The 26990-nt window shown below is 43.0% G+C and overlaps 1 long non-coding RNA gene across 3 annotated transcripts in view; it reads right to left on the bottom strand.

Annotated features, from left to right (window-relative positions):
• LOC144782771 (uncharacterized) overlaps positions 1-26663 on the bottom strand; it is a 1022691-nt gene extending 996028 nt beyond the window's left edge. The window contains exons 1-2 of one of the 3 annotated variants that reach the window (XR_013601250.1): positions 26440-26663; positions 3364-3458 (exon numbers count right to left, since the gene is read on the bottom strand). This is a non-coding gene — a long non-coding RNA (uncharacterized LOC144782771). Of the gene's footprint in view, positions 1-3363; positions 3459-26109; positions 26217-26439 lie in introns of those variants that run through there. The other 2 variants (XR_013601252.1, XR_013601251.1) reach the window with 2 other exon arrangements.
• Positions 26664-26990: the final 327 nt, after the last annotated feature.

Below are 26990 nucleotides of genomic sequence, written 5' to 3'. Positions count from 1 at the left end.
GACATCAGGACCGACCCTGCTGGACAATGGCGAGACCGCGGAACTCATCCTCCTAGACCTCTCTGCTGCCTTCAACACCGTATGCCACCGCACACTACGCACACGCCTCCACGCCGCAGGGATCCAAGACAAGGCTCTGGATTGGACCACCTCCTTCCTCTCTGGCAGAACCCAGAGCGTCCGCCTCCCCCATTCCGTTCCAAAGCCTCCGAGATCACCTGAGGCGTACCCCAGGGATCCTCCCTCAGCCCAACGCTGTTCAACATTTACATGGCCCCGCTCGCACACGTAGCCCAACAGCACAACCTCAACATAATCTCCTACGCCGACAACACTCAGCTGATCCTCTCCCTCACCAAGGACCCCATCAAAGCCAAACTCCACAAAGGAATGAAGGCAGTCACCAACTGGATGAAGACCAGCCATCTGAAGCTGAGCTCGGACAAGACGGAGGTCCTCATCCTCGGCTCCAACCCTTCAGCCTGGGATGAATCCTGGTGGCCGACGGCACTGGGGGCAGCCCTGACACCCACCGACCACACACGTAACCTGGGAATCATCCTCGACTCAACGCTCTCAATAACCAAGCAAGTCAACGCTGTCCCCGCCTCCTGCTTCAACACCCTCTGCATGCTCCGCAAGATCTACAGATGGATCCCAACAGATACAAGAAAGACAGTCACCCAGGCCCTCGTCAGCAGCAGACTCGACTATGGAAAAGCCGTCTACGCGGGAGCCCCGACCAAGCTCATCAAATGACTGCAACGCATCCAAAACGCCTTGGCATGACTGATCCTCGACGTACCACGCCATGGCCACATCACCCCCCACCTGAGAAACCTGCACTGGCTCCCCGTCAACAAGAGGATATCCTTCAAGCTCCTCACCCACGCACACAAGACACTCCACAAGACTGGCCCAGCCTACCTCAACAGACGGCTCTCCTTCTACATCCCCAATCGCCAGCTACGCTCCACCAACTTCTCATTCGCCACCGTCCCACGCATCCGAAGAGCAACCACCGGTGGGAGATTCTTCTCCCACCTCACCGCCAAGACATGGAACACCCTCCCACTGAGCCTATGACACACCCAAGACCTGCTGACCTTCAGGAGGATACTCACGACCTGGTTGTTCGATCAGTAGCGCCCCTGCCCCCCAGCACTTTGAGACCCTCGCGGGTATGTAGTGCGCTTTACAAATGATTAATTGATTAATTGATTGATTGAGTGAACTTGCCACATGTAACCAGCATAACCAATCACTGTTTAGCAGCCACAGTATGTCTTGCATACTTACTTCCTATTCAGACATCCTAAAATACAAAGAAGACCTTGGGACATGCACCGGTGCCTATAAAGCCAGCAAACCAGCACTATTATTCATTCCAGATACACAGACAGGAGGCATCCACCCGTGCTCCACTCCAGCATCCTGCTCATAGCATTTTTTGGCACACAATTTAATTCACTTTTTGGGGTACTAGATTTGCACTCTTTACTGTATTATTAACACAAAATTTGTTCCAATGCTGGTACACCTTATTTTAGGTGGGGTTGCATTAAATGGCAGTTCAAAAGAAAATTACAAACTATGCTTTATTTTGCTGTGTATGCCTTTTAAATCAACTTAGTAGGCCCTGCTTACAAGATCCTGTATTCTTCTGGGGCGTTAATTCCAACTAGGAAACTGCACCAGGCAATTAGAGTTAGCCTGGTGTCTTCAAACAAGATGCTTACAGGTCTGGGATCAGAGGCCTGGTGTCACCTGCTGTAGCTGCACCTGGTGAAACCACTTCAGTTATAAGGGCATGGGTTTCCTGCAGGAGAACAGTCTGGTTTCAGTCCATCCCCTGCCACACCACTGGAAGAAATGACAATGTTTCCCCACAGACCCAAAAACATGACCTCACATATGAGAAAATTCTGATTTCCCCAACTCCATATTTATAGCATTGATTTCTACTCATGACACATCTGGAAGCGATAGACTAAAAAGATGGTTGTTTGAGTTTAGGAATTAAATCAGAAGCCAATAGAGCTACCAGACACTTGCTATAGCTTGAGGACATTAGTATACATTGAAAGGTGGTATGAAACTCTCAAATATAAAATATCAGCAAAAATATTTGAAGATCGTAGAATAAACAATGTGGCCAACTCCCTGCTGCACATGGCTAAAGACCGTGAGCAGCATGGGGTTGGGAGCCTGTGGTGGGTTGGACACAGGGCCTGGCTGCAAGCCAACCCAAAACCAAGCCCTGTGGCCAACCCTATACCATTCTTGATGATCAAAGGCTTTACCCAGCGTGGGGTTGGCTGCCTATCGGGTGGGGTTGGCCTGAGTGTGCAGCGGGGTTGGCTTTAAGTACAGGAATAAAGTATTCCATTATGTTAAAAAAAAAATACTGAAAAAAAGAAAGCTTAAAGTAACGTTATATTTAGCTGAGAATTTCCGTTAAATGTACAAAACCACTGAAATTCACCGGCTATAAGTTAGCTCTGGTAACTATAACTTGTCCCCTAAAGTAACTATAACTCGTACTATTGCCATGCACTGCAGACTATCTCACATATTACATCACTCAAGACATCTCCCACAACATCACTGATATTATCACTACAATATTTGCAATTAAATTATTGGCAAGAAAACTGCATGGCAAGGGCATGAGTTAGTTAGGGTACAAGTTATAGTTACCCGATCAACTATAAAGGGTGAATTTCAGTTGTTTGTACCATTAAAATGTTAAGTTGTCACTGAAATTCTCAGCGATTATTTCAGCGAATACATTTAAACAGTGTTTAAAGCATTCTGAATCATGAGGGGAATACAAAAGGAATATTCAAATTATCAGCAATAACAACTTTCTAATTATGATTGAGTTGATGTCTTCATGTCCAATGTCTTTTCCATTTCCTTTTCTAGTAAAATTTTTGTCATTTGAAAAATCTGTAAAAATTTTGGAAGGTGATTGATCCATTCCACTGTGGTCCTTTGTTTCCAATTTAGGGCAGATTGGTCAAAGGGAACTACAATATTGAGCATTAGCACAAAGTAGCATTTTTATTTGAAGCACCGTTTTTCTTTACTGCTAAAGCAAGAACAGTTGGGTTTTGTGTACATCTAGTCAGCAATTTTTAAGATGGTTGCATTACAATGTGGTACTGAGTGAGGTTGAAACAAAACGATTTCACATTTCCGATTTACAAATCATTTAAATCATTCACGCTCAGGCCAAATCTGATTGGTCAGGAGACAGACATTTTTCCAATTACCATTTTGGAGTTGACTGAAACTCCAGGAGTTATGGGACCTTCCTTAAGTAATTAATTAGAACAAATAAAGTATTTTTGCTCTGACCTCCATTTCCAAATCTGAATGAGTTAGGAAGCATTTCTTACTGCCAACCATTGCAGTATCCATGGATTCCAGATGGTTCTGCTGATTAGAGCAACCTATTTGGATGACATTTGAGCTAAATTATTTTTCTTGAGTGAGCATGAACAAGTTACAGCTTCACCCTAGAGAAACAGATACATCTACCCGGAAGGATATAAAAAGGAGAATTTGCATTTTAGCGATTTAGCTGGTTGAAACGATCAGCAGATGTAAACTCACATGTTAGTTACAACTATCGGCTATTTGAATATATCTTGTACCACACACACATAACAAGTGCCCACATATCATCTGTTTTGTTTTATTTGTCATCATCTACCAATTGTTTTAAGATCTTATTCAAACCATATAAATATGGCTCGCCTGATGAAGGCCTGTGAGCCAAAACGTGCACAGAGAGATGTACTAAAGGTTACCATTAAATTGGAGACACGTGAAGTGTATCATATATATCAATTGTTGTTAATATCAGGCGATTGGCTATTTTCTGTTATACATTGAATTAGAAACAATCAAGTCACTATCAAGAGAAGACACAATTACTGTGGATTTTTCATCATCTGTTTATCAAATGAGATTTATGTTCATGTATGGGTTATGATAGATGTGATTGCCTGTTATGGTCGTGTGTTTTTAGAATGTTTTATATTTATGTATATGTCACATGTGCGTACAATACTTGAATGTTGAAAATAAAACAATTTTGTATTTTTTCAAATTTGGTGTGTTTATGAGGTCTGTCAATTATGTAAATCTATATATGTGAATTAGTGGACAGGTTGCCTAAGGATTTACAGTACAGTTAGTACCTTGGCTATCACTATTGTGCTGTCGGTCAATCACCAGTATTCATATAGTCCTTTTCAAACTTATAGACCGAGACTCATCTCAAAGTCTCATGGGATTCTGCAAAAAAGCTCTGATGACAGTCTCCCCCTCTGGGAGTGCCAGCCATGCATGAGGACATTGTCTCCTCTTACATTCTTCAATCTCTTTAACCTGTCTTCCATTCTTGTAAGATATATTAGTACATACTTCTAGAAATTCACAAAGGTTGCCACCAAGTTCAGCTGCTTGACAGTCAGGGTTTCAAGAGGCCTGTCCTTTTTCCTAAAGGCAACACTGATTGTTCACATTTTATGATACTAGTTGACATGAATTCCACCTGAGCTCTACTGTCATCAACTTTGACTCTGTACCATTAACCTTCTTATTGAGGTGTTCCAAGATGCTAACAGTGTCATCACACCACTACAATTTATTTATTAACTGTACAATTAATTAAAATCATTACAGTAAATGTGCTCATCAGATTGCAGCTAGAACAAATAATTAAAAGCTGTTATTTGTAACAGGGGTTTACAATATGTTTTGATAAAAAAGTTTGGCTCCCCTCCCCAATTCCAGCAAAGTCAAACTTCCCCAGAGTTTGTGTTTTTGGAGGTGTGGCTTTGGTGGCAGTCCGGATTCCCATGTTGTTCTATGGGTGACAATATGAGGCTGTGATTCATTCCCCTTGGCCTCTAGACCATTAACAATGAAAGGGGCTTTCATGGAGGGGATGCTGGAAGTGCAGACAAGCATCAATGCACGAACTAGGCCACCTCAACATCCTTGCGCTGGTTTTGTAATATTCTACTCCAGAGTTTTATTGTGTTCATTTGCCAGTTTTAGGGCAGTCCTGATATGATGGATAAATGTCCTCTGTCTAGCTAAGATTATCGTGCTAGGCTGGAAGAACACATGGCTGACACTTAGCTACAGAATTTAGTTCCGTTAGTGGCCCAAATCGGACGCAGTAATTGCCTTTGTTCCTTGATAAGATTGGGACAACAACATAGATGGTGGAGCCACGATTCCCTCTTGTATGGGCAGAGTCTGCATTTAGTGGCTTCCCCTCTACGAGCCCATGCAGGATTAAAATCCACGATTCCTAAGGTGATTAGTCTCATGGACAGAATTTTGCTTCAAGCTGAAGGTGTAATAGCGTCACTTATATAAGCCTGGGCTTTACCTGCTTTGTAAGAACTATTCAGCGAGTCTAAGAGTGGACTTGAATGTAGGGATTTACAGTCCAGGTCAAATGAGATTTCGCACACTTGTTTGTTTATCACTTTTTTTCACTAGAGTGGTCAGATTCTGCACTGCTCAAGGAACACTTCAGTGAGGTGCTGGAGCGAATCTTCTCATTTTGCAAACAAAAATGCATTTAAATAGAAAGTCCAAAAGTCTACACATAAATAACACATGTATGATAAATAATAATAATAAGCAAGCTTATAAAGCGCATGGTTACACTCACTAGTGTGTCCCCGCGCTGCGGCTAGACCTCGTCAGGAGCAATAATGTGACATAGCTTAGAGGAGAGCCATGTCTTCAGTTTTTTCCCAAAAATTATTTCAGAAGGTTCCTTCCGGAGAGGGAGGTCATTACAGTGTTTCGTGGCTAGGAAGCGGAAGGATTGGACACCCATTCTTGCTCTTTTGATAACCGGGGTGACCTGTCCAGTCCCCAAAGATCTTAGATGTCGTGATGGAGTATCGGGGGGACAGTAGGTTGTGTAGATGACTTGGCCCTTCCCCTGCAGAATGCGGTGACTAACACACAGGGCCTTAAAAAGTATTCGCTCCCTCACTGGAAGCCAGTGAAGGGCGGCGAGGGCATTCTTGGAGGAAGTTCTCCTGGACAGCATTAGAACAAAGCAGGCTGCTGCGTTCTGAATGCATTTAAGTCTCATCAGACACTTACTACTTGCTTCCAGGTATAGAGCATTTTCGTAGTCCAGATAGGAAGTTACCAGCGCGTGGACTAGGGTTTTCCTCGCTGCCACTGGAAGCATGTCTAAAGTTTTCCAGAGTCCTTTCATTACTCCAAAACACTTCCCGGCCACAATTCTGGTGTGATTCTCAAAGGAGAGCTTGGAGTCCAGCCACATTCCCCAAGTTCTTGACCTGACTGCTGGGGGAGGGGGTCAGGCCCAGTGTCTGCGGCCACCAAAATGAGGATCAGATCGAGGGAGCCTTAACCACCACTAGGACCTCCATTTTGCTGCCATTTAATTTGAAACACTTATTCGTCATCCAGGATGCCAGCTCCTGTAGGCAGGAAGAAAAATTGGTGGCAGCCTCTTCATGGGATTGTGACAGTGAGACCACCAGTTGCGTGTCACCCGCCTATGACACAACACTGATTCCATGTTTAGTAATAATCTCTGCCAATGGGGCGATATAGAGATTAAAAAGAGTGGGGTTTAATATAGGGCCCTGGGGGACCCCTTGAGCAAGCGCCATGCTTTTAGAATAATGAGGTCGCTAAGCCACCAGAAAGTTACGATCCTGTAAAAAGGACCTCTGCCACTCAAGGGCCAGTTTATCCAGCCCGCCTTTCCTGAGGCGCTGTAGGGGTAGTGGATGGGCTACAGTGTCAAATGCGGCACTGAGGTCCAAGAGGACCAGTGCAACCATCTGGCCCTCATCTACCTGTCTGCGAATAGTTTCAGTTGACAGGAGCAGTGCTGACTCAGTCGAGTAAGTTGCTCGAAAACCTGATTGCTTAGGGTGCAATACGCTATGCCGGTTAATGTGGTCCATCAATTGCATATTGGCCACTTTTTCTGCTATTTTCGCACAATATCACAAGTATCAAAAAGGGCCTTGACTCCTTACTCAGAAAGGCTGAGTCCAACTGAACTTATTAAACAAAACAAAAGCCAATACTGGAATGTCAATTCAACAAAAACCCAGTTCTAACGAAAGCTGCTTTGATTGAAGCAAAAACAACCTATTTGTCTTTTAACACCATACAAATTTATTCTTATTTGGTGTAATGGTCATTTTTCTTTTAAAGCACACTGTTTGTCGTGCTTGGAAAATACACAATACAAAATGCAAAAAGTTATATATACAATATATACAAACATATGAATCTACAATTTCAAGCACACTTGGCCATTCATTCATACACCATCCTTTCAAAACAGTAACATCAATAATGAGAAAACAATAATACAGAAATACAATACAGTGCGTCCAAGCTCCGGTTAATGAATTAGTCCAAAATATTTCTTTTCATATTTTTGCGAATTATTGCAGTCGTAATTGTCACAAGATCCCTCGTGACTCACTTATTGAGTCACGAGGGATCTTGTGACAATTACAACTGCAATAATTCGCAAAAATATGAAAAGAAATATTTTGGACTAATTCATTAACCGGAGCTTGGACGCACTGTATTGTATTTCTGTATTATTGTTTTCTCATTATTGATGTTACTGTTTTGAAAGGATGGTGTATGAATGAATGGCCAAGTGTGCTTGAAATTGTAGATTCATATGTTTGTATATATTGTATATATAACTTTTTGCATTTTGTATTGTGTATTTTCCAAGCACGACAAACAGTGTGCTTTAAAAGAAAAATGACCATTACACCAAATAAGAATAAATTTGTATGGTGTTAAAAGACAAATAGGTTGTTTTTGCTTCAATCAAAGCAGCTTTCGTTAGAACTGGGTTTTTGTTGAATTGACATTCCAGTATTGGCTTTTGTTTTGTTTAATAATTTTCGCACAATATGGCAGAAGTGAGAATGGTCAAAGGTTCTCCAACTGACTCTCACTCACATTTGGCTTTTTTTATGGGGAGGACAATCACTTCTTTCCATCTTTTTGGGACCACTCCCGACTCAACGGAGAGATCAAGGAGGTGCCTAATATGAGGTACTAGGATTTCCAGGCTGTCTCTTAGAACTTTAGGAGTAGTGAGGTCCCTAGGTGAACCGGATTTAATACTTAAGGCTATGCATTTGAGGTCGTCACAGGAGGGGAGCTCAAATATGGAGAGGTAGTCTGCCTCCCCCACGTTGGCCCTCCCCTCGCTATCGGATCTCCCATTGCGTGCTTCATTGGGGAAGGTAATGTAAATCCTTGCTACCTTCTCTGCAAAGAAGTCTGCCACCAAATTGCAAGAGTCAACCGATCCGCTTTTGTGAGCCGTAGTTCTGGCTAGTAACGAAATGTCTTAGAAAATAGTAAAAAAGTTCTCTAGAAGAATTCTCAGCTCGCTCTATTTTATCATTGTAGTAGGTGTCACGAGATTTTCTTATGAGGGAGTGATAGTACTTAAGACTGGTTTTGTATTCAGCCTTCCTGTGGTCTGAAAAGTCTTGCCTCTAATAATCGTTCTAACCGCTTGCAGGAAGTCTTAGCTGCTCTGAGTCCTTCATTTTACCATGGGTCCGATTTTGAGTGTCTCCCCGCGCTTTCAAGGACCATGGGGCTACTCTGTCTAGTGCCTCCATAATCCGTTCGTCTAATAAGCTACAGGCCGACTCAATATCTATGCCACCCGGTGGGCCATCCTGTTGGAGTGCACGATTGAAGTTTGCTGTTGAGAATCTAGCCCACTTCCTATGCAACGTCACTGCACCTAACGTCTTTAGTATAGGGGTGTTAGGTATCAGGGCACTAAAGGGAACCAAATAATGATCAGTCCAAGGAATTGCAATGGAGCATTCAATTACTAGATCCCCCCAGTTGCCAAAAACCCGGTCTAGTAGGTGGCCTAGTTGGTGGGCCGGAAGTGGAGATTGCAACACCAGCTGCAAGGCAGCCAATTCCTGACAAAGTCCTTGTGCTCCAGTATTATCCATCTCATCAAAGTGTAGGTTCCTGTCCCCCAACACCAGCACTTTATTATATCGAAGTGCAGGTTGTATCACCTTTTCCATTAGGCTCGATACAAACTGGGTAGAGGGACCTGGTGGTCTGTAGATTAAAAATCCTTTACTAATATAATTAGCGGCAACTGTGATCGTAAAAAAAACAGCTTTGCTCGCAGTGATGTTAGCTAACTCTAAAGTACATTGAACCAATAGCTTATGAATGATAGCTCTCTAAACCCCCCCCCCCCCGGTTTTTTGTTGATCCAGTCTAGCAATCCCATAGTTATGTGGGAAAAGCTAATCTGTAGTAGGTAATCAAATTTATGAATTGCAAGCATACAAATGAAGTAACATTATGTAACAGGGAGAGGATGTAGCGTACCAGCCAGAGCTGCCGACTTCGGAGCTCGGGATCCAGGTTCGAGTCTCAGTGTTGGCTCAATATCCTATGATTCTGGGCAGATCACGTAATCTCCCTGTGCCTACGGAGAGCGCCTGGATACCCTCACTGTGATAAGCTTTGCTATACAAATTCAAGTATTTATTTATTTAATGTAGTGGCTTAAGTTACCCTACCTAATGATGCCATATTAACAATGATTTATACATTACCAATGAAATGTCTGTTTTCACATTGAACTGTTGTTTTCACGAGATGTTTTTATCTTCCACTGTAGATGCTGTAACTTTCCAGAAGCCTGTGTTAGTTAGTGGAAAGGCATTTGCTATGTATTAGACAACTGACAGTGAGGTTCTTACCAGGAGGAGAGAAGGTGGCAGGAAACATGACTCATGGGAAGAACTGCCTGAATCGCAATATGTGGATAAAATATCTTTTCAAGGATTTGTTATGTTGTCTATTGTGAAAATGTGAGAAACTAAGGAGTTTACCTATTGCTAGGGGTTTGTTGCAATTTGATTGGACATTGAGAACAGGGCATGTGTCAATTGTTTCAACTTATACTTTAACAAATTAAAAATTAGCATGTATTCCTAAAGTAGGATGGCACTCAGAGTTCTATCATTTGATAGCCCTTTGAACTCTATTACTGAGATCTGTAGGGAAACCTCTCTTCAGGATTCACTTTTTTGCCTTTTTCCTTTTAAATGGTGTCTACTGATTTATAGCTAAGAATACGTTGCAGCTTAAACATTATTTTGCTTAAAAACTGAAGTTTTATGCATATGCATCTTTTTCTCTCACCAGAACTCTTTATTAGGTTTCTGTACTGACACCCTTACTTCTGCTTAAATTGTCATCCTAATCCTTACTTTAGGAGGGAAATTCCTTTATGGAACACGCTTGCTGTATTGTCACTAATTTTATATTTTACCTTGTATTGAAATACCGACTAATTGAGTATTTGAAATTGTAATGATGATGGCCAAAGACTAATATTCACTGAGTAAAACTATTTAAACTTACTAGATTTGTTCAGAAAACCCTTTAATTAACGACTCTCTTTCTTGACTACTGTAAATGCTAAATTGGTTTATTGTTAGTGAAGGTTAAAATGTAAATGATTGCTCCCTTTAAATTCTTCTTGTCTAACAAAGGTCCACAGGTTCACACGACCAGTGGCTCGGGATTATGTAATGATTATACCCGAAGACTGAGATAAAAAGATTCTCGTGCAGCCAGTGGGCATCTTGCAACTGATGTTGGGTTGGGAGATGGAAATAGTCATTGAACGGCAGAGGTGATATCACTTTTATTGAAGCCAAAGGTTCCACATTCTTTGATTGCTTTGTATTTGATTTTCCCAAGCTAGTTTCATGCAAGTTAGCATGCACTGAAACACTGTGATTCCTATTCCAAGGCGAGGATCTTAAGACCCTGAAACTCTGTACTCAGCATTTACTGAAAACACCCAATCCATCAATGACTGTTATTTGCTAAATTCATCACTCCCCGAATCACATAAATGGAATTGGTACCCATTTTACTGAAACACTCAGGTTTTCCAAGGCCAAAACAAATATAACCATTACTGGAGAAAACAGATGCGGGATAAAAGCAGGTCAAGGTATGTGTACCACCACGGCTGAAAACAATTTGTTGAGTTCTTTGAGCGGAAAGTCAAAGCAATTAAAGGGTACTTTATGCTGGCTTCAAAAATGAAAGAGTTTACCATATTAAAAGACCTGCCACCAAATATATCTGAGAGTCTCAGCCAGTTTACCGTACTGAACGATGAGGAATGTCAAGGTGTAATAAAATGGTAGCAGACCCCTAGGGGTAGACATTTTACCAGCTACAACTCATAAGGAACTGCTACTTAATACACATTCCGACATACAGACTGTTATTAACTCCTGGTTATTGTCAGGATCTTTCCAACTGAATTTAAAAAGCGGGGTTCCTCCCTCTGTTGGAAAAACTGTATCTTGACCTGGAAGTCTCAAAAATTAAAGACCAGTATGCCAACTTCCATACCTTAAACAATTATTGAAGCATATTGTGTTTAATCAACTTTCATCATTTGTAGACCAGTGACATTTTCTCCACCCTATTCAAGCATGGTTTAAAGCAGAATGTATACGGAAAGTGATGCAAAAGCATCTCTTGATGACTTACACTACTACGCAGACAGCGATGTTTCTATGGCTATGATATTATTAGATTTATCAGCAGTGTTTGATACCAAGGTCCTTCAGATGTTATTAGGGCACCTGTGGAGTTTGAGCTACAGAGATTTAACTCAAAAATGGTTTCAATGTGTTATGGTTGATCAGGCGACCCAAGCAGAACTAGGCCTCTAATTGTCCAGACCAAAGCCATTGACATGTTGTGAGCCTCAAAGGCCGGTGCTTTTCTCTCTTGTTTTTTAATTTCTATATGGTGCTGTTAGCCCATTTGATTGTGAATTGTGAACAGACTGCCTGTTGTACGTCTAAGACACTCTGATTCGATCTGTGATTGACAGCGACCCTAGTGCAAGAGCTGCTTGCTTATAAACATGTCTGGCCATTCCTGGATATCTCAAAATGATTTAAAACTGAATGGGGGGGAAACAGAAATGATTTTCCCCTACCATAAATCAACAGTGTGGGAACACACTTTCTTGCCACTTTCTCTTGGCCAACAGCCCTCCCCTGTTCATTCGGTGAAACCCCATGGATCAAATCAATACAAACCTGTCAATGGTTGAACAGATTAACTTAACAGTGAGGACCAGTTTCTTTCAACTCCGGATTCTTAAAGGAATCATCTACCTTTTCAACATCCAAAAAAGAATATAGATTATTAACACCTTTGTTGTTTGCAAGACTGGAACAGCAAAGGTGGTTAATAAACTGCAAATAGTCTAAAATGCAACAGCCAGACTGGTCCTAAATATCAAGAACTTTGAGTCTATTTTCATGAGTCTAGTCATAGGCTCAGGTTTAAATTCTTATGTCTTGCACATACAGCGTTGTATTCCTGCAATCCTAGCCGTCTACCCAATGGGCTCTCATTTTATATCCCAAGCCTCAGTTTGTGCTTGAAGAGGGCCTTCCTTCCTTCTTAGTGAATGTCTAAAGATTCTTTAGAAGTACCCTGGAGGGTGATGTCATTCTTGGTGGCTGCTACCACACCAAGGAACTCGCTGTATAATCCTTATTGCTAAGGTTTAGGAAAAAAAACCTGCCTTTTATCATGTAACTGGGCGTTAACTGCATACCCTGACTTTGAATGACTACTAGAGCCAAGATACCGAAGGGTGAATGAACATGCTCTATAAATGCCTAAAATAAAATGTTCTCAGGAGGCTTTTTAGAAAAACGAACGCCAAGGACAATGTCAGCTCTCATGGACGGGTTCGATGGCAAGCAACTGGAGATCAAGGACCTTCCAAACTTACCTCTGGTCTGACTTCAGTTCAGTCAAGGAGAATGTCTAGAAAACCACAGAAACAAGCAGAAATAGTAGCATTTATCCCCAAAGAAGGAGAGGAGGAGCTTTGTTTTAAACAGGCTACAATTTAGAAAACATGGACAGAGGTTTTTACCAACTGAATAGGTAGAATCGATTTGGTTGAAACGATATACAAGCCCTTTGAATCTAACCAGAGAGCACAGAGTGGATTAAGAGCAAAACACTCCCCCCTTTTAATCCCTATAGCTATACAATAGATTGCTAAGAGAGGGACAGCAGAACAGGTCGCGAGTATTGCAAAGGATCCTGTCCGCTGCCTTCTTTTCTCTTCAGAGGAAGGAAGATCAGACATATCTTCTCTAAAAACGGACGATACTGGAGACAGAACAAAAGTCTATTATCGGAAAAGGAAAACTCTAACTGACAGACTGTGCTTCTTTCGGATATCAATCTGAAACTGGAGGATATGGTGCTCTAACCATATGTGTCAAGACGTATGAAGTAATAAACGGGAGAATATTTTGCTATGGAGCAAAAGCTGTCTCACGAAGTTATCACAAATTCCAAAGTAACAATGGCTCAGTACCACCTTCACTGACAGGGCGACTGGAATCGAGTGTCTTCTGTGTATGTGGAGAAATAGAATATGATCTCTCAAATGCGATCACCCCCCAAGGTGCTAGTAATACACAGGCGGGAGTCAACCCATTGTCATCCAAACCTCATTGGTAGCACACCGAGGAACTCACATGTCCGTCATGGCTTTTCATGTTTCAGTTAGATGGCAATGGTTCTACTGGCGTATGGGGAGCGTAAGCTTTGCCATCGCACAATCGCCAGTTAGTGTATTTTTACAAGGTCCAAAATTCACTCAACAGAAGAAGCATAATTTTTGCCACTTCCCATGCACCATAGGGAAGACTATCCCGGTGATGCGAGGATTGAGATGTCTCATCCTCCACTCATGTGACCACACACACACACGACACACACGTTTCCCCTTTCCTCGTCTGGTCATGGCAGCCCAGGCACCTAGGGAATAGCTACCCCATCTAAGCTCTCATTCAGGTCCCTCTTCAGCTGTAGAATCAGAGGCAGCGGTATCTAGTTGGAAGAGAGGCTTACATGAGGTGCCTGACAGTGACATTGTTGTGAAGCGATGAGGAGGCATTCATCTGTCTTTCAGCATCTCTGTCTGAGCTGCCTTCAAGCATCTCTGTCTGGGCTGCCTTCGAGCATCTCTGTCTGGTCTGGTTCGGTGTTCCTGGAAGAGATTACCATGATTCCTATCAGCCCACAAGCCCTTGACTCGCCTGCCGCGCATCTCCCTTTGGAGTTGTACATCCTTCCCTTTCCTTTTAACTCATGCTCTCTTCTCACATCCATTCCTTTAGTCTTCTGCTCCATCCCTTCCAGCAGATAACATACCTCAAACTAGCTCCTCACAGCACATTATGTCCTGTCTGGTGACATGCTAGGGTTTTTTTCGGATTGCTGTATGTCTTTGAAACATGCTAATATATGTTACTAAACATGGTTGACAAATGCCAATCCGTGACTTTGAACATCATAGCGAGATGTGAGGCTGTGACTGTTCAAAATATTTGAGAGATACTGGTCAGTGTCTGTTAAGTATATTTCACAGGTGCCAATTCGTGATTAATCCAGTCAGGCAGAAAGCCAAAGCTGTGTGAAAAAAGTATACTTAGACAGCTGGAGATACTACACCGCCATACTAAGGCAGGAAGTGTGCCACCTTAATGCTTATAACATAGATACGTTTATGCATTTAGGCTAGAGAAGACGCACTCCACCTTCATTACCTCCACAAATAAAATTAGTAACAATGAATCTAGGTAACCAAACATTCCTGTTGAAAGTAAAAAACAAATGGATCGTGATGTGCTATACAGAGGTGGAAAAGGGTCACGTGTGGGAGTAAGAGTTTGAAAGGTGTGATAATGCGGCTACATTTAATTGAAGGCTGTGAGAAGGCCAAGGAGACTCCTGTACACACAGGACAAACCAGATATGTTGAGGACTCAGAATATAACATGTTATGCCATTATGGATTTCAGAAGAATGTATAATTAAAAGTTACAGGAGAGGCCTGCAGAGGTCTTTTCCTGGCAGTTTACAGGTAAAAAGGCCTGTCCTTCCACTATAAGCTGTTGTTACCACCACTGTTAGGTCTCAGCTCTCTGATGAGGTGAGCTAGTCACGATCAGTACTTAAAGAGCCTACAAGGTGTACGTTTCCGGACCATAGATCCATGCACCCTGTCACATACTGTGTTACAGGAAGCCCTCAACGAACATGCATAATTGTCATGTGTGCTGCAGCGAAAAAGTGAAAACACCTACCGAACTTGCAAAGGAGAACTCAAGAAAGGGAAGCATGCTCAGTCTTCAGTTATATAGGAAAACCTTTTCTGTCCCAAAACCATCTGATTGAATTGCTGAGGGCTGCCTGCGTTGCCTTTGTAAAGACTCAAATTATTTAGGTAGTTCAATCTGTCCAATGAAACTGCAAAACAAACGATCTCACACATTTTGCCAATTTGGAAAATATTTGGTTTCTTTTGGGCTACTCTTTAGTTGTTATGATTCGCCAGGAACATGGCTTTTAAATGGGCAGGCAGTAGCACTGCCATGCTCTGAGAACATGCACGTATTTTATTTGATAGAGAGATCACCAGGCCAGTCTGGAAGTATACATCATTATCAGTGGGAGAGTTCCAGCTTGTCTCTCTATGCCTTTCAAGCAAGGGTCCAATGTATGGAACTATGGGACACATGTAATAGAGGATTTGGCGATTGCAACCCCTATGATTTGCAAAAAATCACTGGGATTGTGATAGTAAAATTGCTATTTATTATGTACCAACCCCATTTTACGAGTCGGAAACGTTTTCCGACTTGTAAAGTGGTTTTTGTGGACTTATTAATTCACAATTTAGAAGGGGTGCAAATGGGTCTTCCTTTCCTAATTGTGATATAGTATTTTATGTGTCCTTAGTCTACCATCATGCGTGATCTACAACAACAGATACTTTTTAAACCAGTTCAAAGGTGTCGTCCAGACCTGGAAATATGGAATAGATTACAGTGTCATAACTACTAGTAGTCCCTCCGCTCACTTCTTCTCATGGGTGTTTTTGAGACAGACTGCACAAGGCCTCCTCCGGCTTTTCGGTCACAACCACGACCTTCTTCACCGACATAAGTCTATTCCACTTCTGTGCTCCCACGAGTTCTGTGTATGTCACATGTCACCCTTTGGAGGATGCCAGCCGGCCTTCGCAGGATCCTACCCTGCCACTCATATCTCAAGGTCGGATGGACGGCCTGCCTGCATTGTACTAAAACGCGACACACAGTATTTCCAGTAAGGTAGAGTAGACCACGTAAAAGTTGCACTGCATTTGATCAAGCGGGTCTGTGAAGAACGCTGAATGTAACATTAAGTGCCCTTACCATCCCTTTCTTCAGCTCTACGGAGAATTAAGGCACACTGGTTGAAAGTGTGCATTTCGAAGAAACTAACTGTGCATTCCCAAAATACAATGTATAAACGTGCCTATATTTAAATATTGTCAAGGAATCAATATGCAGGGGACACTAAAACTCTGCTACCATTTGCATATAGGTCATCAAGGGTTTACTTGCCACTCAAATAATCGGGGAAAAGCCTGAGCCGAAATGACGGCCCTTTATCTGTTCCTTCCTTTTAACATTAGCTTCATTCGGTCTACAAGACGAGCTGCTGTCTTGATGATGACAACACTTATTTAAAACACGGTCTACAGTGGTAATAATTATTGTGCTATATAATTTGCGATGTAGGAATATAGCAGAATATCTAATGTACGGCTAGCATCTTTCTGAAATAAGGGTTTCGCCTGTCGTGCATTTTGATAATAATGAAGATCACAAAAGTGGCCGTAGAACACACCACCCAGCCCTAGTGCATGTGATTAAGTTGTGTTCTGTCATGTTAATTTACAGAGTATATGCCCACCCAATGCAGGCAGATCGAGCAGTGGACATCAGACGTGAGCAGACGCCACTGAGCACACAGAGGGGCAGAGAGGTGCCCTCGGGGGGTGGTTTGTGTATGCCACGTGGTACTGGAAGTTTCTAACTATATCAGCTCTGTATTACGAACGTCTTATTAAACGCGGATTCCTTGAATCAACTCCACAGACACAAATACATACATCCTCTTAGTGCGTAGGTGGTACAACTGGAAGCAAAGGATCTCTACAAGAAAGGGGTGCTCCTCTGCAGAGGGAGAGATTGCATGAACAAGGCCTGGGCTCAGGACTGTGGCGATCTCTGAAGGAACTGACGATGAGAAACCACAAAGCAAAGAAGAATGGAAAAAACTAAATGCTGGAGAAATCACGAGTGAGAATTGCAAATACCATGCAGAGTGCAAGGGCACACTAACGGATTCCGACTTAAGGAATTGGCAAACGCCATATTTAGATATTGAGACTATATACATAACAGAGATAACAATTCGTTTAATGTGCAGTCCAGTCCAAGAATATGTTTTAGTATGTTTACATTTATAGTTGCTATTTTAAAGAGGATTTTTGGGGGTGGGGAGTTAGTTCCTAGGGAGGAAAACTAGTCATTGTATTCACATTATACAGTTATGTTCATGGTTTGCCTTGACTGTTTTAGTCATCATTTGATTATTCGGGTGCAACATGCTTACAAAAACTATATCTGAACGAAAGTTACCCTCTACGACGAACTTCGTTCTATTAAAAAAGGCAGAACGCAATTTTATTAAAATACATACGAAAGTTGTGGGGGGAAATACAGTATCGACATATGAACAGCTGTTTAGTAAATTATAATGGAATGCATTCGTTCGAAAAAAAAATAACGAATACCTCATCTAATATTTGGCATCTTAAAGCTAAATGCCCCATTGATTCTGTGTGTTGCCTAAACACGGGCATTGCAATTTAATGTCACCGCTCATTACTTTGTTAAATTGGATTTAGAGGTTTAAGCATGGATTATCGCACTCACAATCATTTGTTCAACTTTTAAATACTTCTTTATTCCTGTTTTTTTCTGCCGGTTTAAAACACGTTCACCTCAAGTGCGGTGTACGGTATATCGGCGTGAGAAAGCGCTCCACTGAGACCGAAAGCTTTAAATTGTTGTTTTATCGGCATCTTGATCCTGAGTCATTCCTACTTTATAATCCCAGCGAGCTGCTCCGTTGAAGAGTAGATTCGCGTCCTGGCTTTTAATTTATGTGAGCTGCTTCAGCAAAGAAAACAGGGATGTGACTCATGTCGATTTCTGAACTATTTTTTCGGAAACCAAATCTCGTTTTTTGGGGTCGAGTAACAGGTAAAAAGTGTTATTTTGACAAGGAGGAGGCAAACGATTGGCATATTTATAGGCGAGGATATTAACTTATTCTTCCAGGTGCGATTATCATTCCAGTGTTCTTCAATATTATATATTGTAATTGACGAAGGAACTTCCACGGTTTACATGTGCAATGTGTTGGGCGAGTAACACGGATATATATTCGATGTGGGATTTATCTTTCCATATATGGTATACTCTACGAGGCATTCTCGTAACTAGAATAGTAGAGGCCACAGAATCGGCATTTAAACCCAGAGTGGAGCTTTAGAAATAATAGGATCAGCGACCAATCACCAAAAAACGACAATTTAAAAGATAAACGTTTATTTTTCACAATATCTGGATAAAAAAAGCTTCATAACATTTACACATGTTTACATTGTTTTTTAAGTTAAAGCATTGCCAACTTAATTGAGTGCGACATCAAAATTAGCTCCTTGCTAAGTTTTGGGATGTGGGAGTAAGAGGGAAATATTCGAATATTCATTCGTTATATGTCAAACGAGAGCTGCTTGCTATTTATTGCAGGCTGTATTCGCAGGTGGAAAAGCTCACCCTGGCGGGAGACGATTTCATTTTCATTTTCCGTTTGGTAAAACTGTGTGAAAGATTTGGCAACCTAATACCTCGAAATATTCGCAAATTAGCTTTCATGCCAGCTGGCATTTCAAATGAGTTTACAGTGAATTGCGGACACACGGTGTAGAGAAAAATATTAAGATAACACTCAGTTTTTATTAAAAAAATATTAACTATAAGTCTTCTTAAATATTTAGGGAATATATATATTTAAATAATTTTAATTGCAGTTTATTTTATTGGTTTTCCTATTAGAAGATCGAACTAAGCGTATTACATACTTTGCTGCACTTTCCGGTAAACTTTCAATCATAAGCACATGAAACTGATGGTAAAGTGGTAAAGAAACAAAATAAAATAGCAGACTAAAGCGCCAGAGACTAACGACTTTCCTGCTCATGGTGCGCAGGAGTAGCTGAAGAGATATAATATGTATGTCTAAGGGTCGAGAAGTGAAAGGGGCAGAAAGATGAATAACTCTGTGTCTCTACCGTTAAAAAGTAAACCGAGTAAAAACAGATTTAACTTCAGGGAATCTCGGACAATAAAGGCGCCAGGGATCCCGACAGCGAGGAGAGCTGCAGCGCTTCCCCTCGGGAACCACGGCGCTCCTTGGCCTCTCAGTAGCAAGAGTACCACAAGCAGGGTCTATGGAATTATGTCATAAGTAAGATGAGCACGACAAGAAAGTTACTAGTGGGGAACTGACTCATAACAGTGTTTCCATGACAGATCGGCAAAACCTTGGATGGTAAGTTCAGAAAAAAATGAATAAGTGAAAACCCATCCTATAATACGAAAAGAACCATAGTGAAGATGTTCACCCTCTCTGTTTGGCAGTCCCTCCCCGCAGAGCCTGCTGCTAGCAGCCCACCGGGACGGACACCGTCAGCCAGGATCTCTGCCCCCATCTCTTCAGTCCAGGGGGAAAGCTTCAAACAGGTAGGCACTGACAGGTGCTGGGCACCTGCGCTTCTTTCATTCGAGTGTGCCAGCAATACTCGCTGCTAATTCCAACTGGTACAGGCGTGTATATCTAAGGAGGAAGCTGGTACCCTGGGTGGAGGGCACCCATAGTCCTTACACTCTGTTGCAATCACTGGCTTACAGGGTGTCGGGGCACAGGCGCGCGCAGTGTCCACCGCACCCTCGAACTGATGTTCATAGCAGGGCAATTAGGCATGAAAGGCCCCTACAGGCACTGGTACTGGCAGCTCTTCAAACCTGAACCCAACGATCACTTCCCACTGCCGCCTTCCATGAACTGTGCCACCTGCCCTGGGTCTTCCCTGCCTGCTGGGGGTAATTGCTATCCAGCCATAGGCAGGGCAGTACATTCTTACAGAAGCAGGTCTTTGAAAGGTGTCGGGGAACGGGAAACATGTCATGTGCGGTTACGACAAATGTGCTGCTAAACACACGAGACAGCAGACTGATAGCTTTATAGCTAAAGAGTTTGGAATGTTCAACAATCCTTAAGTCCGATGGCATCGAAGGCTTTAACACTCCTGAAATTCGCTCCCTGCAGTGCTGTGGTACGAGCCCGCAGCAGATATGAGGCTGTTATTGCAGCGACACAGCCAGCACCGGGTCTGCCGAGCCCGGGCTCCCAGGCATCAGGCGAGCAGAGCTCTCAGCAGTCCTGGGGAATGTATAAATACATATTTAATTGCGCTCTCTTCGCGGCGCAGGCTGTAATTCTCGGCGAAGAGCTGCAGATAGCTGCGGTGTCACTTGAGGATACCGTCGGCTCATTCCTGAGCCGTGCGGCGGTGGGGGCGGGCCTGCCGGGGGCGGCCGCGCTGCTGATGCTCTAGTCATCCGAGCCCGTTATTGGGCTCTGCTCTTCGCAGGGAGGGAGGGTGGGCAGCGCGGCCAGCACTGCGCAGAGAGGTCGCTTGAGGCGAAGTCTTTGGACAGCGTCGGGCCTCTGGGTCATTCTCTGGCAGGCCACTGCTGCTCCATGCAAATGACGGAAGATCACAGATCCATCACTGCAAGTTATTTACAATAAAACAGGGCGTGATGGAGAGAAGAGGGCCGAGCCCCTCCTCGCGTTCAAGCATGGCAGCGCCTCTCCTAATGTTGCTGCAAAGCTTGTCTTTAGCCTCTTAGTAACTAACGGCTGTCCCTCTTCACCTATAAACACAGATGATGCGCCTCGTGCTCAAGTTAAAATGCATCCATCCATCCTCATTGTAAAGTGAAGCGTGCGCCCTCCTCCTCTCGGAGATCGGACACCTTCGAATTAAAGCTGCATACCAGCCTATATACAAAGTATGAACTACTCTCAGAAAGCAAACTCTCTCTTATTGGAAACCTAAATCTGGATCGATCCCACCTTATCGACCTCTCTTCCTCTTACAGTAACGCTCACGACCCCCGTGTTACTGTACAGCTCGGTCTCAGTGTGGTCTCTCCACCTTTGAAAGCAACGCTCAAGGGCGTAGTTATCAATGAGTCAGCAGGTGCAGTGGCGCCGAAGCCAAGTGATGAGAAGGGGCTAATATACTAACATCAGAGCAGTCTTTTCATATCAAACTGGGGCTTGCATGAGGCCCATGGTACCCTTGCTAAGTCACTGGCGAAGCTTGATCCCTCATTGTATTAAGTGTTCACTCCTTATGTTAAAGTAAAACCTGGAACCACATTCTGATGAAGCAGGATCCCTTTTCATGCCAAAGTAAACTTTCATCCCTCCTCTAGCTGAAGCTTGATCCTTCATCATATCAAAGTAAACTTGTATTCTTTTTCCTGTTAACATATAGCCTGATCTTTCCTCCTGTGAGAGTAGAATGCACTCCCCTTCATGTTAAAGTCACATTTGCCCCTTCTCCACGTTTAAGTGGCAGCTGGATCCTTCTTCCAATGAAAGTAAAGCTTGATCCTTCCTCCTGTCAAACCAACGCAGGATTCATCCTTATAATTCGACGTGTCAAAGCAAAGCTCTGACCTTTTTTATTTTAAGGTGGCCCATTTTCATGCTATAGTGTAGTTTCATTTAACCTCATTGAAAATACAACTTTATCCTTCCTGGTGTTAAAGTTTGATCGCTCCTCCTTTTGATATAATGAATGGGCTTGAGTATAGCTCAAGCCCATTCATTATAACGTCTGATCCCTCATTATATTACAGGAAAGCTTGATTTCTCCTTACGTTTTATTATTGCTTGATTCCTCTTCATGTCAAAGAAAAGCTCTACAACGTTGTCTTAAGGTGTATCCCTTTTCATGCTATAGTGTAGTTTCACTTAGCCTCAATGGAAATAAAACTTTATTCTCATTAGTGTTAAAGCTTGATCACTCCTCCTAATAAAGTATAGCTCGAGCCCATTCATGATAACGTCTGATCTCTCTTTATATTGCAGGAATGCTTGATTTCTCTGTATAATAAATGATAGCTTGATTCCTCTTCAAGTCAAAGCAAAGCTCTAACCACTTTGTCTTAAGGTGTATCCCTTTTCATGCAACAGTGTAGTTTCATCTTGCCTCAATTAAAATACAGCTGTAATCCCTTCTTGTGTTAAAGTTTGATCTCTCTTCCCTTATGATAACGCTTGATTCCTCTTAATATTAATGTAAAGTTTGATCCCTCCTTATGTTGAAGTAAATCTTAATCCAGCTTCAGTCTACAATAGAACTTGACAACTTTTAAGTTAAAGTAAAGCCTGATCCCTTTTCATATTGAAGCGCGAAAAAATCTCACGTTAAAGAAAAGCTTGAACCCTCCTCATGTAAATGTGTGATCCTTTTTAATGGTAAAGTAGTATCTCCTCGACTTCAGTTTTGATCTCTGTTCGGTTTAAAGTTGATCTTTATCCTTTCTTATGTTGAAATAAACAGTACTTCCTCTGCAGGATCCCTCTTCATGCTTAAGTAGATGTTGACAACGGCTTAAAGTTAAATATAGCTTCATTTTCGCAAGCTAAAATTTTATATCTGCACACCTTTAAGTTTATCTCTATCTCTTCTTATGTTGAAGTAAAGTGCACACCCTCCTCAATGTGAAATAAAGCTTGATCTCATTTCACGTTGTAATAAAGTTTGATCCCTCTTCATGTTAATGTAGATCTCGGCACTTTCTTACAACTAAAGGAAAGTGTGGTCATTTTATATATTAAAGTATTAATTCTTCTCATGTTAAATTTAAGCTTCATCTCTCCTCTTGTTGAAGTAAAGCATGATTCCTCTTCATGATAAAGTAAGCTTGATCCCCTTTCTTTGGTAAATTACAGCTTGATAACTTATCATGCCAAACAGAGATCTCTCACCTATTGATGTAATGTTTTATACGTCCTCATGTAAAAGTGATCCCTCCTTATGATAACATAAACCTTGCAATCTCAGTGATAAAGCAAAATCTGAACCCTACTCGCAATTAAATAACTCCTAACTCATCCTCGTGCTAACACAACGTTTTATAAACTACTTCTGTTCATCTGCATTCTAAATTCAGTGAGAGTGTAAAGCAGAGACAAAAATGAAATATGTTTGTCTGTGGTGGCTAAGAGTAAAGGGTGGTGGGGATGATAATACAGTTATTGCCATTATGCTGTAGGGTAAGGTAGACTATTTATTGCCCTTTCCTCTCCTCCTTATTTTAACAGACAGAAAACTAACAGGATACATTCAATCATCTTCATGGTAAAACACATTGTTGGCCTTCCCGTTAAAATACTCCTCCAGCCCTCGTGCAAAAATGTTGGTTGATCTCCTCTTATGCCGAAGAAAGGCTTCAGCTCTACTCTCGTTTATAGCCACCAAGTGTCCCATCTCATCTGTGACAGCTTCAAACAGTTATGGCTTTTTAGTCATGGGAAATTGCATGCTAGGACTGTCAGTTTCACTTTTAAACATAATAAACCCACTAAAGTCAGAACAAAAGACACAGTGCTCCTCGACAAATGACCCGGAGTATAATATGACTTTACCCCTGTCCGTGATAAAATGGAGTTTGACTCCTTTTGGAACAGACTGGCCACTTCTCTCTCGCAGGGAAGCAGGGTCGTTTCCCATTTAAGTTAAAAGAAGGACCCGTCTTGCGCTTGTCTGCAGTAACCTTGACCCCGATCCTGTTAAAATAAAGTATAATCCCACATAGGTCTCGGTTAGTAGTTTCAAGTGGTAAACAACCACCTGAATCCCAGTCGCGATAAATAACCTGGCTTCGGCTTGATAAAATTCAGCTCTATTTATTGGTCAAAAGTAAAGCAGGACAGCTCATTAAGAAAGGTCGATAACTCTTCAAGTTAAAATAACGCCCGATGCCTACTATAAAAGTAACTCTTGATCACTCCTCGTGTTAAAGAGAAGCCCTATGCCATGATTAATTAATATTATTTTGAATTGTGACGTCATTCTCTCCTCCACGTTAAAGCTTGACTCCTCCCACCAACGTATTATCATTTGAACTCTGTTCGTGTAAAAGTAAGAAATGGCACTAAACTCTCGTTAAATAAAAAAACGTGTTAGTAGTCGTTTTCATATAGGAACGTGTAGGTCCACGCGTTTTATGTTCGCCAAAACCTTATTGAGCAATCATGTGAAAGACGTATATATTGGTGCTTAAAAGAGACACCATTCGGTAAGCGGCGAGTCTTTGGAGGATGGGTAATGTGTCATGAGGGCTGTTCATTATTTTCCTCCTCTAATTCAGGCGTCTGCCCAGAGATTCAAAATGCCATTGAACTAGCTCAGATATGTGACTAAAGGTGCTATTCGCTGACGTAAAAGCATGAAAACATTTTTCCTTCTTTTTTTGGTGCAATTGGCGGCAGTGTATTTATCTGCTGTATTTTTTAAAAGGACACTGCCATACATAGGGACCTGAAGGAGCAAATCGGTCATGACTCCGATTACACAGGGTGGTGACCGTGGGAGAGCTGAATAAAGTAGTATGGTCAATTATTTGAAGTGGAGGGTGTCTCTTTTAAGGATAGCAGCAGGACAAGGTCAAAAGAGATCACTCACAATGAGAGTAAAATGAGAGCTCCGAGCGAAGTGCCACTGGAGAAAGTGTGTCACCTCACACCACACATTTATCTCATACCAGGTGAAAGGTAAAGGCCTGGATAACCATAAGGTATTATTTTTAGATGCACCTATGACGCATGGTTTGTGTTCACTGGTTTTACTGAAATTGCTTTCATTGTACGCATAATGCGAGTTTAGATCGCGTTTCATTTCCGTATTTGACCTTTAGATCACAGCAGACGACAGGGGCCATCTGGTCAACACCTATCGAGGGGCGCAACACCCTTTGGGCTCACGGGGCTTAAGCCCCCCCCCCCCCCCCCCCCGTCGTGCCTGTCAGCCCGGGCTGACACAGCTTCGCGGGCTGGCGAGCATGTAATTGCAGCCGCACCCGAGTACTTAACAGGTCTTTAAAATACCATTTAGTTGTAAATGAGGCTTTTGTTATGTGGTCACCCCTTCTCACAGCCACTTTGTTCGTGGTTGGAAGAATTAGCCCCCCCCCCCCCCCCCCGAAATATTTTCAGCCCCCCCCCCCCCGAAATTTGGCTCTAGGTGCCCGCCTGCCTATCGTAGGTATGCTCGTGATCTCATCAGTTATATACGTGCTTTTAAAGGATAGCTGTTCACGGGGAAGTGATAGACATTTTACAACTGTATTGAAGGTCACAGAAAGCACAACTGCAGGTCTATCTAGCCTTTGAGTGCAGAACTCACAACACAAATTAGTTTCAACCATTATTCTCAAGTCACAAAATGATCAACATTCTGCCTCTGCCCTCAGATGTGTATCTAGTCCAGCTCAAGTGCGTCTGGAGTTGAACCTGGAACATCCCATTTCAGGCCGAGCGTTCCTTTTCAGGTCAGCAGACGTTCATTGTAACTGTAAAGTTCAGAGGTGATAAATGTGCCGTCCGTCTGTCTGAACAGGGACTGCAGTGACGCATATATATTTATGCAACCCCCCCCGCCCCCCGTGCCCCCTCTCCCCGCCACCTAACAGACTGCACTGACCGGAGAAAGGGGGAAGGGGGGTGGGGGCGGTTGGGGTAGAGAGAACTGAGGCATATTATTCCACGCTCTTCTCTAACCTGTGGTTCGACCTACCAGCGTCTGGCGGTGAGGTCTGCTATGTGTCGTTTGATAACGCGATGTGTGTTTGACATGTTTTCTGGTCGTTTTATACAAGAGCACCCGATCTGCGGTGAGCCCGCCGCCTCATGCTGTATCCCTACCACAACAACAGTGTTCGGGCGCTCATCATTGCAACGGACGAAGCAGCTCCTTTCTTCAAACCTGTGCTTCAGTTCCCGCCTCATTACATGAAGCGCAGGCACATTCTCACGTGGTGACACGGCAAGCGGATTTACACACAAAAAAAAACCTTCCGCTGACCTCGCCTGTGCGACTGTTTCTCCGCCCCATCAATTGTCACTTCTCTGCTCCCGGAAGGGGGAGGTCGCCATACGTTGTTCACTCAGACAATGGCGGAGCGCCGCCCACTGCCGCACAGACAAAACACACGGACTATTTTTTTCTCACGGTGTTGAACAGATTTGGCTTACCTGTTCAGCGCGGCAGGATATGTGCCCCCGGCTGGTGCCCTGTCTGTGTCGTGAGGTGACGTATCACCTGTGTGTGTGAGTGTGTGTGTGTCTGAGTCTGCCTGCCTGACGCCGTTCCTTGGCTGTGTTGTGACAGGCCGGCTTCTTCTTCCCGGGCGCGCTCGCACACACACAGTCACACACGCACACAAGCGGCGCTCTGACTCCTTGGCAGACGAGCTGGGTTCAGCTGAGGACGAGGCGCGCGCTGCTGCGGCAGACAAGGAAGCAGGGCCGCGAGCCAAGGCATCGCTCTCCAGAAGGCGGGAGATGACTCGGCAAAGAGCCTCGCGCTGGGTGGAGGGGCTGGCGCGGCAACTCAGCTCGCAGACCGTGCCGACGATGCTGAAGGCCAGACCCCTTCTTGGCCGTTCGTTTCTCTTAATGTGAAACTTAAATGTATTTGACAAGTGCAGCTCTAGAAAAGTGTAACGTTTTGAAATAGAACGTATGTATCGAAAGGCAATTAGTGAGGGCTATTAGTGTATGAGGAATACGCAGTACCTCACAAC

Source organism: Lissotriton helveticus, chromosome 9, assembly GCF_964261635.1.
Source record: "Lissotriton helveticus chromosome 9, aLisHel1.1, whole genome shotgun sequence".
Taxonomy (NCBI): domain Eukaryota; kingdom Metazoa; phylum Chordata; class Amphibia; order Caudata; family Salamandridae; genus Lissotriton; species Lissotriton helveticus.
This window is presented reverse-complemented; position numbering and strand designations above follow the sequence as displayed.